The 13,006-nt window shown below is 36.0% G+C and overlaps 1 protein-coding gene across 2 annotated transcripts in view; it reads left to right on the top strand.

The window, feature by feature from the left end:
- The window catches only part of si:dkey-256h2.1 (uncharacterized protein LOC337520 homolog), a 354,044-nt gene that overhangs the window by 115,786 nt on the left and 225,252 nt on the right, over positions 1-13,006 (top strand). The window lies entirely within an intron of this gene.

Genomic DNA, 13,006 nt, shown 5'->3' with positions numbered 1-13,006 from the left:
AAATGGCCAGAGGCTATGGTAACTTATTGTTTTAACTTTAGCTAAAATAAAATACTGTTTACCAGAAGAATTAAAAATATGGTTGTGTTTAAGAATTACCAGTTCAGGATCCACCTGTCTCAAGCATAATTTCTGATTTTCCCCAATAATGGAAGTTCAGCCAAAATAACTGAGACTCTCTTAGCTAACTTACAATTTCTCTTCTCCTTGCTAAACCTCTTATACTCAAGGAAATAAAAGCCCTAAATTACTAACAATATCTTTTTAGCAATAAATGGGAATTGTGTATTTGTGAGAGACCAAAAAAAAAACAAAAAAAAAAAACAAAGACACATGATGCTGGAAAAAATTTATACTCTGCGTCCACTTATATTTGAGTATTTATTATAATTGATTAATAGATTTGTTTCTCAGTTTGTTAAAAATAATTGGACTGCAGTTTTTGTGTAACTGAATGTAAACATTAAGCTTCAAGATGCATAGTACTATTGCGTAAATTGGCTGATAGACAGGAGCAGTTGAAATCACAATATTTAAGTAGTTTATTGTGGGCTGAATGGTCATTTTAATTGTGTAATCAAACCAGAAACATATCCGATTTTTGTATACTGCATCTGCACTTTAAAGATTCTTAACATATTTTTGTAACTTTCCTAGAATGATCAAAAGAGACATGATTGTGTACTCTAAAGTATTTTACAGTAGATAAGATATAGCAAATTGTAATAGGTTTTATTGTGGTATAATGAATAAAAGTAGCTATTTTTTCTGTAAGTAATATTCACTTATGCAAGGTGGATTCTGCATTTATTTACAGTAATAATGGAAATATGAAAATAAATTCAATCATTTTAATGCATTTTGTAGAACATAGTAATAGGTTTATTAAATGATAATTATATGGCTAATAATATTGACCATTTGTATTTTTTGATTGCTGAACATCTTGGTTTATTTAGTTCAAAACAACCTTGCTATGATAATAATTAAAAGTCAACACCCAGCTGGTTTAAGCAAACAGATTTATAAAGCTGTTCTTGCCTTTGGTAATTACTTGCTGCACATAAATTAATTAGAAAAGAAACACTTTTAATGGGATTAGTCACTCTTTGATGTGGCAGTGTGCATGCAATGATAACAGATGCCCTGTTATTAAGTTGGAATACGTTAAGAAACAAAGAATATAAGTGTCCTTTTCTACTGAATGAAAATCTGATCAGTGGATTAATGTTAAAATAGTGAAAAGTTTATTTTTAATTGGCTTCTTATGAGTGCCATTTGAAATGTTTAGAGGTGTATGAGGATAGCTTATCTGTACATTAGTAGTAACTTGCCATTTTCCTGTTGTTTTCTCAACTAACATTTCAAAGAATTTTGAACTGATGTTCGCTCAATTATATAATAGTTTATGTATAGATATTCAGCACTGAATGTCATTTTTAAGAATTCATTGCTTCTTTCTGTTCTTTTTAGATAGATAGATAGATAGATAGATAGATAGATAGATAGATAGATAGATAGATAGATAGATAGATAGATAGATAGATAGATAGATAGATAGTGGGTTGGCACCCTGCCCTGGATTGGTTCCTGCCTTGTGCCCTGTGTTGGCTGGGATTGGCTCCAGCAGACCCCCGTGACCCTGTATTCGGATTCAGCGGGTTTGAAAATGGATGGATAGATAGATAGATAGATAGATAGATAGATAGATAGATAGATAGATAGATAGATAGATCTTCCCCAGGGGGAATTTTAGCTTTTTAAAGGAGCTTCTTATATAAATAACATAAATAAATTAACTCTCCAAAGATGTTGCATGAAGCCATTGCGCGATCACTAATTTCATAACCTGTCACATTTGATTCTGCTGTGGAAGTCTGTTATATTTCAGCCAGGGTCCCTTTGCCACCTTAGGTGTGCTCCTTGTTTAGTTAATCTTTTTATTTACCTTTATATATAATTTTGCATACAGTGTTAATGATTATGTTCTTGTTGTCATGTTTTCCATATTTTGTTTAATTGATATTGTGTTTATTAGTTACTAGCAAAATACCCGCGCTTCGCAGCGGAGAAGTAGTGTGTTAAAGAAGCAATGAAAAAGAAAAGGAAACATTTTGAAAATAACGTAACATGATTGTCAATGTAATTGTTTTGTCACTGTTGTGAGTGATGCTGTCATATATATATATATATATATATATATATATATATATATATATATATACATATATATCACACACACATAAACATATATATATACATATCTATACATATACACATATATATACACACACACATATATACATACATATATATATATCTACATATATACACATACATACATACACACACATATATACACACAAATACATATATATATATACACACACACACATATATATACATATACATACATATCTACATATATACACACACAGCTATTTCAGATCAGTGCAATACGCTGCTTGTTAAAACGGATAACTCCGCCTTACGTGCAAGTCTGCGTGGATATTATGAACTATCGTATTTGTTCAAGTTCTATTTAAATTTTAAATAGAAGGAATTTATATTTAGTCGACAGAAATATCTTTGGTAGGAATGGTAAAACAGACAGGAATATTATTCCTGAATAAATCAACTCAAACCTTAAACAACTTATAATATTTTGCTCTCCATAAAAATATATCCTGTCTAAATTATACAAGTTAGAAATAAAGTAAACGTTAAAAGAACAAACATTCAAATTTCTTTACTCTTATGTAATTTTATATAAAAATAAACTTAGATTTTAAATATCCCAAAAGATTTTGCTCTCCATAAAAATATATCCTGTCAAAATTATACAAATTCAAATATGAACATGCTGCATAACAAAACCTGGAAATATAAATAAAATGTGTTCCTTTCAGCAATAACAAATCAAATCATTCAGTTGTCTTTGCTCATATGTCATTTTAGAGCTGGACGCCTGGCATCTTTTTGGCACAGGTTCGTTTCTGTTTGGTGTGAGGTTCTGTGTTGTGGAGATTCTCAGGATGGATTGCAGGTGCTCATCAGTGAGGCGACTCCTGTGTGCTGTTTTGTTAGTCTTTATCACTGAGAAGAGCTTCTCACACAGATATGTGCTACCAAACATGCACAAGGTTCGAGCCGCATGTAGACGGACTTTTTGTTCTTCAAAGTCACCAAAGCGCCGTGCAAACTCAGTGCGCTCAGTTTATCAGCAAAGTGCGATTTGGGAACACCGTAGTGACGACTTGGTTTAACATTACTTGGCAACAGGGAAAGTGGGGCAAGTTGCACTGGTGCATTTGTGTCTCCCATAAAAGCAGCTTCACTTGAAATCACTTTGTGATTGTGCACGGTAAAACGTCCGCTGAAGTGTCAGATTCTTATTTAATTCTTCTGCTTTCTGTATCTTCTGCATTGCATTCAGGTTCAGGTTACCCTGATGTTTTGTCTCATAGTGCCGCCTTAGATTAAATTCTGTAATTACAGCCACATTAGCTCCACAAATGAGACACACGGGTTCAGTAAACATATACTCAGCCTCCCATCGGTTTTTAAAGGCTCTATTTTCAGAATCAACTTTTCTCTTCAGCATCGCGTGAGCTAGCTTCGCAATAACTTGCAGCATCATAAGCTAGACTTGATTAACGCGGTAAGTGTTCGGCCAAGGCAGCTGCATTATGGGATCTGTAGTTTATTGTGTTACCAGCGCTTCATATACCCGGCCATTAATAACAATAATACAGTATATAAAATGATCTCGGGGCGGATATAATTACGCCGGGCGGATGTGGCCCGCCCTTGAGTTTGACACATATGGACTAAATAGAACTTGAAAAGATATATTTTTTCAAATGTGATCGCGCAATTCAGATAGAGTTGACGCGCACTACAGCCTGCATGCCTCAATAAGTCATCCTCCCTCGCTCTTACTTTTTACCGCTCATCTAATGAATACACTGAGTATGGCTTTACCAAAACAATCATTGATGGCTAATAAAGTATCCATTATTCGAGTATGTAGATCGGGATATATATATATACATATATATATATACCCGCGTATCGCAGGAGAAGTAGTGTGTTAAAAAGCTAGAAAAGAAAAGGGAACATTTTAAAAATAACGTAACATGACTGTCAATATACAGTATTTGTTTTGTGAGTGTTACTGAGTGTTGCTGTCATCAAGGATTTGATTATCATTATTTCTTTCAATCAGGTTCGTATTTGTAGGATGTGTTGTGTTCAAGTTACATTCCGTGTTTGTCAATCGCTGTAAAGATGACAGGTTTCATTCATCGATTCGTTTCTTACTGCATCAATAAACAGCTCGTCTTCTTCTTTATCTGAGACCTGACACACTGCATGCACGGTTTTTTACACTGTCTTCCTTTAGCGGACATTGACTTTTTCCACGTGTGCTTTGTTTCCGCAGTAGCTGGATTTATGAATATGCTTGTATGTATCAGACGCTTCATATTTTTGCTGCCTTTTCAATTGTGTAATTCTGTTTTGTTCAGCTCTTTGGAACTGTTGCTTTTATCTGTGCACGCGCCAGTTCACGTGAGCCGCTCGGTGTACATGCATCGAAGGTTCCCAGCTGTGCTGGTGCCATCTCTGCTATGTCCATGGCTGTATTTAATGTTACCTTAGTCCTGGCACTTAAAACTTTCTCTCGCAGTTTCGCTGAGTTTGTGTCAAACACCACCCTGACCATCTCATCTTCCTCTCCATAAGCACAGTCCTTCACCCGTGAATATTTAGTGGAGTTTGCTATTGGATTGCCGCTGACGGACGGCCTTATATGGGCAGGCACTAAATTACAAACGCCAGCGCAGCCTGTCTATGAACTTAATTTAAAGTGTAGGTTTACATCGTGCTTTGTTTCAAGTAGCAGAACTCATGAATATGGTTGTATATGTCACCGCCGCTTCTTATTGTTTCGCTGCCTTCTCAATTATATAATGCATGTTTTCTTCAGCGCTTTTGAGGTCTTCCTGGTTTTCTATGTACTGCGTGATTACGTGGGAGGCGTGATGATGTCACACGAAACTCCCCCACGGCGTTGAAGCTCATCTCCATTACAGTAAATGGAGAAAACAGCTTCCAGTTATGACCATTACGCGTAGAATTTCGATATAAAACCTGCCCAACTTTTGTAAGGAAGCTGTAAGGAATGAACCTGCCAAATTTCAGCCTTCCACCCACACGGGAAGTTGGAGAATTAGTGATGAGTCAGTGAGTGAGTGAGTGAGTGAGTGAGTGCCTTTTATTAGTGAGTGAGTGAGTACGAAAAAGAAAAGGAAAAACTTTGCCTTTTATTAGTATAGACTAGCAGAATACCCGCTTGGCAGCGGAGAAGTAGTGTGTTAAAGAAGGAAAGAGAAAGAAAAGGAAACATTTTGAAAATAACGTAACATGATTCTCAATGTAATTGTTTTGTGTATTTGGTGGCAGCGTCACAAAGTTATTTTCGTCTAGCTGCATCAGAAAATGTACCACGACGTCTGACATGCCTCCTTTTTACTGTTTTATCACAGCTTGATTGTTGTCTATATATATATATATATATATATATATATATATATATATATATACACACACACACATACACATACATACACATATATATATATATATATACACATACATACATATATATACACATATATATACTTGTGTGTATGTTTGTATGTGTCTATATGTGTGTGTATAGCTTTGGTCACTGATTGCAAGGGAAAAATAATAAAATGTAGTCTATAAGTTATTAAACAGTAAAACATTAACGTTTTAAGAAGTACAGGTACATTGAGCACTACTGGAGTGGTTTGGTAAACTACATTTTAAAGACTGTGTAACACAACAGGTAAGTAACTAACAGCAGCTAAAATGTATAAGGATCATCTCTCGGTAGTAGATCCCTTTTGAAAGGCGCTACACGACGGCTGTGGTATAGAAATTACATTTTCTATGTGAACTTTCAAATTTGTGCCTCTGGTAATGTGCCTTACCGGCAATTAAAGAAAATTATTTTTGTGTCCTTTGCAATGTTAAGAGAGAAAGGCTTTGGTTTGGGATAAAAGGAAAAAAGGTGCAAAGAAAGGAAAGTTGCCTTTCCTTTTATATAGTATAGAGAGATGTGTTCGCTGGACGATATGAGCATCTTCTGGGGACAGTCGCGTGTGTCTTGTGTAGACTGGTGAGACGTCCCCGCCATTAATCAGCTGTGATGGCACTGTCAGTCTTCCACTCCTGTGCGTATCTTCATAATCCGAGCTGAGGACCTCATAATCGTATACGTGCAAAAGAAAGTGTGAATCACCTTAATATTATTTTGCCGTGGTGTAGAAAAGGGGTCCCGTGTTTGCACTTGTCTGGGCTATAGCGCAGGGGGAGGAAGAAAAAATTAAAAGTGCTCACTTTGACTTAAGGCAGAAGCGCAGTCAGCGTCTCAAAGGCCGGCACAGCTACGCGCGCGCTGGCTGCTCGACTTTTGCTGGGCAGGAGACCCCTTTTGTACACACGTTCATGATATCAAAAGTCTAAGCGCTCTTTGGAGGTAATTCATATATTATATATATAGCAAAATACCCGCTGACTCGCAGCGGAGAAGTAGTGTGTTAAACAAGTAATGAAAAAGAAAAGGAAACCTTTTAATAATAACGTAACATGATTGACATTGTCATGAGTGTTGCTGTCATATAAATGCCTGCCTAAATAAGTCACCCTCGCTTTGCTCTTACTTTTTTACCGTTCATTTAATCATGGCTAGTGGCGGAAAACTTATAAAATGGAAGGAGGATGGCTTTACCAAAACAAATATTGATGGCGAATCGATTATTCATAAAGCTTGAATTGGTGATCTGTTTTTCTGTGTTAACCTCATATTTTTTCATACTTCTTCTCAAACTAAGGTGGTGCGAGGGTAAAATGAATCGGGATGCGCTGATCAATGTAATCGGTGTACCAGGAAATCATGCATTGACAAAAGCTCCCTTTGCTTGTAATGCAAAGTGTGATTAAATGCATTATTTTTAGCGCTAAGGAGCACATGCATCAAGCTTCTCAGCTGTGCTTGTGCTAAGAACGAAATGAGATGAATGGGAGGGGTGATGATGACGTGACTCCCCCACCCGCCTTAACTGTCAATCCCCCACAAACACAGTCTCTCGGAATTTGCATAAGCACACCCCTTCACCTACAATTTTAACTTAGTTACAAAGTGATCAAAACTCTCGTTTATATCCTGTCCTCTCATTAAACTTGTATCCCGCATTCCGTGGGCATGTGAAACGCCAGCGTAGCCTGTCTATGAACTTAATTTAAAGTTTAGGTTTGCACCTTGCTTTCTTTCCGAGGTAGCAGGACTCATGAATATGGTAGTATATGTCACTCGCTCGCTTCTTATTGTTTTTCGCTGCCTTCTCAATTATATAATGCAAGTTTTCTTAAGCGCTTTTGGAGGTCTTCCTGATTTTCTACGCACTGCGTTGACAGTCAGTTCACGTGATTACGTGGGAGGCGTGATGATGTCACACGAAACTCCGCCCCCCACGTCTTTCCAGCTAAACTCTATTACAGTTAATGGAGAAAAATACCTTCCAGTTATGACCATTAGGCGTAGAATTTCGAAATGAAACCTGCCCAACTTTTGTAAGTAAGCTGTAAGGAATGAGCCTGCCAAATTTCAGCCTTCTACCTACACGGGAAGTTGGAGAATTAGTGATGAGTGAGTGAGTGAGTGAGTGAGTGAGTGAGTGAGTGAGTGAGTGAGTGAGTGAGTGAGTGAGTGAGGGCTTTGCCTTTTATTAGTATAGATTTTGGATTTTGTTAATATATGTAGTGGTTTTATTGGTTTCCTGCCCTGTCCCCTATATGTAGAGCCTAAGAGAATGGGGACCCATCATCTGTATAAAGAGAGGAAATGCACTTTCAGCATTGTGCTTTTGTTTTCAATTTCTGCTTTTGATTTTGCTACCTTTGCTGTTTGTATCTTCTGGCTTTGAGCCCAGCATTGTTCCTAAGGTGCTGTTTATGGTTCAGCTCTGTTTGGGTTTGTATTATTTAGGCTTTGCCTTGTTAGAAGTGATTCCTGAGCATGATCATATATGAATCAAAGACCTCTTAGCAGTTTAGAGTGTAAAGTTCAAAGAACTGATTACAAGTATTTGACTGCTGGGAGGAACTGAGTGACAGGAGGAAGTGAATCAAGGAAGTAAATGCATAGCACGTTGATGGGCAAGTGGACCAACTATTCCACATACTAGTTAAGTCTCCAAGACCCATGCTTAAGTTCTTAGAGAAGATGAAGATGTTATATGTTTCCTTTTTTAGGACAACATTTTTGTGTTTAAAATTGCTCCTTAGTTCATTCCTTCCTGGTGTTCTTTTTAATAAGGATAACTCTTTGATAATTTGGCCTTGTTGTCATTATCGCCCCAATTTTATTCAGTGTCTATAATATAAAGGCTATATTACATTTTATAATTTTTGAGAAATGTAAACCAGTTACTTTAAGAAAAATTACTTTGTGAATAAAAGGGAACAAACAACATTTCAATATTTCTCAGACCACTGCCATCTGCAAGGTACATTATTATAAATTACTGTCAGCAACCTGTCAAGATTTCACCACTATGGAGAAATTTAAGTTTCCATTTATATCACTCTAACCAGTTTCAGAAAAGCTACCATTATGATATTTTTATATGAAGCACTGAATTTGGCTTCCTTTAATTAAAAGAGCAACCCTTGCGGCTGTTTTGTTTTTTTATTATACATTATGGCTGCTCATTACAGATAATGAGAACAGCACTAATATGCTTTTAGTCACCATTTTAGAGTTGAAATAAGGAGCTTAGGCAGCTTGTAGGCATGATTTATTGCATTTGATCTATTCTTCTTTTCCTTCTTTAGTGATGCCTATTTTAGAAGTTGTTAAATATTTTACATTGAATGAAATACACTCTAATTATATGAATTTAGTAGTTTTTTTCTGGTTAATAATAGTAAGATCATATACCTAAGATTTTACAGCACAATTGTCCTAGATCTGTTGACCTTCTCAACCTGTTTTGTTTTCTACCACATTTTTGTTGTGATGGTTGCAATAGTAAAGGAATAACGTTGCAAGGTAAGCTTCTGCCTTTGTTGAAGCTTCTGTGTTGGCTGAAATTGGCTCCAGCAGACCCCCGTGGCCGTGTAGTTAGGATATAGCGGTTGGATAATGGATGGATGGAGGTAAGCTTCTTAGATGATTCTAGACCGGGTAAAAGACAAAAGCCTCTAGTAAATCCTGAGCAGAAGCCAAAACCAACACAGCTGGCTTGTTTCAAGCCTCATCACTACCCATTGTTCTCAATCATATATTAAAACCAAAATAAAATTATTTAAAATATGTGTTCATAATCTTACTTTATGCTTCTTGACTTCCATCTGGTATAACTGCTGTGCTGCTGCAACCCCAGAACAATCTGATGATCAACCCATCCACCCTCCATTACCCTCAGTTTCAAACGAAATACTGAGGTGCTTAATGTCATCCTGCGGTGGGTTGGCACCCTGCCCAGGATTGGTTCCTGCCTTGTGCCCTGTGTTGGCTGGGATTGGCTCCGGCAGACCCCCGTGACCCTGTATTCGGATTCAGCGGGTAAGAAAATGGTTGGTTGGTTGGTTGGTTGGTTAATGTCATCCACATGGCACATTAACTTTTTCATTACCACTTCAATCAAACTAGTTTTTTCTAAAAGCCGTGAACGCAGATTTGGGGGTGCTGATTCCGCCACACTCCGCTCTAATATGGTCATTCAGTAAATCTAGCTATATGTTTTGGTTGTATGTTTCTAGTGTAATGAGAATGCTGAGCACAGTGGGATTTTCCTGGTAGCTTATGTTATACCATTAGTAGCATTTCTATTAGGTTTTGAAGAAAAATAGTTTAAGATTCATCTAAGAGAAAAGAAAATATGTGCACTTGCTAGTAAAGAAGGTTTTGGAGAAATCATCATTATAGCATTTCACTTTTTATTTAAAAATACATATAAAGATCACCTGTTTGAGCTTTATCCTACTTCTTTTAATTCATTTTACAGTTCTCATATTTATTTTTTCTACAGTTCGTGATTTTTCCTGTTTTTTAATTATTCCAAGAAATGTGTTTTTCTGAATATATTATAAAAGATATGAAGACTTTAACTTTAAACATGTCTCACTATCTCCCTGATTAGAAATTATCTTTGTTGATTTGGATTGTCTATGGATACATGGAGTTTGCTAATTAAAAAGCAAAGCACATGGCTGTTTCTAGGTAAAGTTTTTGTAGGCCGATGTTTGGCTCAAGGCAGAATGCTGATCATAAGTGTAGTGCTGTCTCTGATCACAGATCCTCTTTGTACTATGTGCTTTCATTACATATTTTTGTTTGTTTTCTCTGAGGGCTTTAGTGTAGTATTGTTCTGATGTTACATGAAAATTCTGAAGTGTTATCAAAACTTTATAGGTATAACAGCTGACACTGGGGAAATGATTTATTAGAAACCATACTAAAGTTAAAGCAGAGAAAATGTTAAAGGACTGCTGTTTGAATTCTAAATGCCAAGTGTTGCCACATGCAATTCCAATCCACAAGCAAGTCAAACTATACAAGTATTAACATTAGTCAATCCCAAGCAACTTACCTGGATGGCAGTCACTCCTAGTCTGAGGTGATGTTTTATTGTGTTATCAGATACACCTAACACAAAAAGAAGTACCATCTAACTTCTTGTGTGATTTTTTTAATGGGGGAGAGGAAGAAATATCAAAACCAGCTATACAACTGTTACCTGTAACCGTTTACCTGTCTCACTGGCCGTACCTGATTGCCCATATTCAACCCTAGGGACTTCTAATGGCCATTTTGAGCCTCTGAAATAGGGGGACCATGTATAAAATTATCTGTGTTTTCTAAACAACTCAAACAATATTTTTGTTAAACCCATTGACTTAAAACTGAAAGTCTATACTTCAATCACATAATGATTGCTTTATTTAAAATCCATTGTGGTGGCATACAGAGCCAAAATGTCCTACAACTGCAGAAGATCACATCATGTTCTTCTCCTGTCAGCCAAGAACAGAAAGCTGAGGATGAGTTGGGCATAGGCTAACCTAAACAAAAAAGTATAAGACTGGAAAAATGTAGCCTGCTCTGCATTAACAGCATGAATCCATGCACCTAACCTGATTTGTGTCAACAGTACAGGGTGGTGGTGGTGTAATGATGTGGAGAATGTTTTCTTGGCAATCTTTGGGCCTGTTAATACCAGTCAGTCATCTCTGACCATGTGTAACCCTTCACGGCCACAATTTACCCATCTTCTAATGGATATTTCCAGCATCATAATGTTCCATGTCAAAAACCAGATCATATCCTACTGGTTTCACATGCCAGTGAATTAAATGTTCTTCAGTAACCTTCCCACTCACTGGGTCTGAATCCGGTAGAACACCTCTGGGATGTGGTAGAACAACAGACTAATATGCATGAATGTGAACTGACAAATTTGCAAAACGTGTGTGATGAAATTATGTCAATATGGACCACAATCTAAATGGAATTTTTCCAACATCATATAGAATCTATGCTGCAAAGAATTTTCCAATTTTGTGATAGGAGGACAACTCAGGATTGATGCATTGTCACTAATAATTTTGGTGATCTCTTGGCTACTGCTAGTTGCAATGAAATTAGTTTCCTTTGTGTTGATGTGTTGTGATCCTTATGGAGGAATATTTTGGACAAAATAAAATAAATAAATAAATGCGTAAATAAATAAACGTACTGTGAAATGTGAGCATAAATAAATAAATGTGTCATGAAGTGAGAGCCTAAATAAATAAATATGTCATGAAATGAGAGCATAAATAATATAGATGAAACAATTTTTGAAATTATCGAAGAACAGGTGGAACGGACTCGATTACACTCCAGTTCAGGTGACACAGTTCCCTGCTCTGGACGTCCATCCTTTGACATTCCAGCTGAGTCAATAGAACACCTTCTGTTATTCGGTTTAAAAGTACGACAGATTGCAGATCTATATGGTGTATCGGGGAAGACGATCATAAGGCGAATGAGCCAGTTTGATATACGGTAAGCTGCAATGGCTGTATTAGTTTAGTACTTTTATTTATTTATGCATTTATTTATTTAATTTTGTCCGAAATATTCCTCCATAGATCCTTAGCTTTTTTTGATAAAACATTTCTTTGCTTTGAAATATTTGGATTAGATTAGTTTTAGTATTTTTTATTGATACCCTTTTTTAGAACTTTTAGTATTGTCCCTAAATGATTAGTTCTTTTTCTAGTTTTGTTGAATTAGGATATCTTTTGAAATATTCATTATTGGTTTTAGTTTAGGGCTGTCAGATTAAATGTCACTGTTGAAATATAAGATCATTTTTAAAAAAAGTCTTATTTGAAGGCAAATGATGACGTACAACTGTAAAAAAAATTCATTACCACAAACAAATTTTAGCATCATGCCCATCACTTTCTCAATTAGACTTTTCATATTTTTGAATGGCTAGCTTGTATTGTCATTAGTAAAATGTACAATGCATTTTAGGACAGAATCTATTTCTGTATTTGATTATTACATTGTACAACAAACAGATTTTTAAATCGTTCTCCAGTTCTTCTAAGATTATGTTTTTTTATGTATGGTTAAAGAATTCTACAAGCCTTGCTATGTTTTTTTTTTTTTTGATTCAGGGATTTTACCTTTTTTTTGCTTCAGATTCAGTTAGCTTTTGGTGTTTACATTTTATTTTATCTTTTTTGGGGCTGACTTTTGCTTATTTAATATATGTTTAAGATGATTGTTGTTCCTTTAAGGGTGGGAGTTAAGCTATCTCTCGTTTTGGATTCCTCACTGCTTTCCTTGAAGACACACCTTCACTGACCATTGTATACAGTAATCATTTCTAATTTCCGGCAATAAAAGTAAATAAGT

The sequence above is a fragment of the Polypterus senegalus genome, chromosome 15 (assembly GCF_016835505.1).
Source record: "Polypterus senegalus isolate Bchr_013 chromosome 15, ASM1683550v1, whole genome shotgun sequence".
Lineage (NCBI taxonomy): Eukaryota > Metazoa > Chordata > Cladistia > Polypteriformes > Polypteridae > Polypterus > Polypterus senegalus.
Note: the sequence above shows the minus strand (reverse complement) of the source record. Positions and strands in the feature narration are given on the sequence as shown.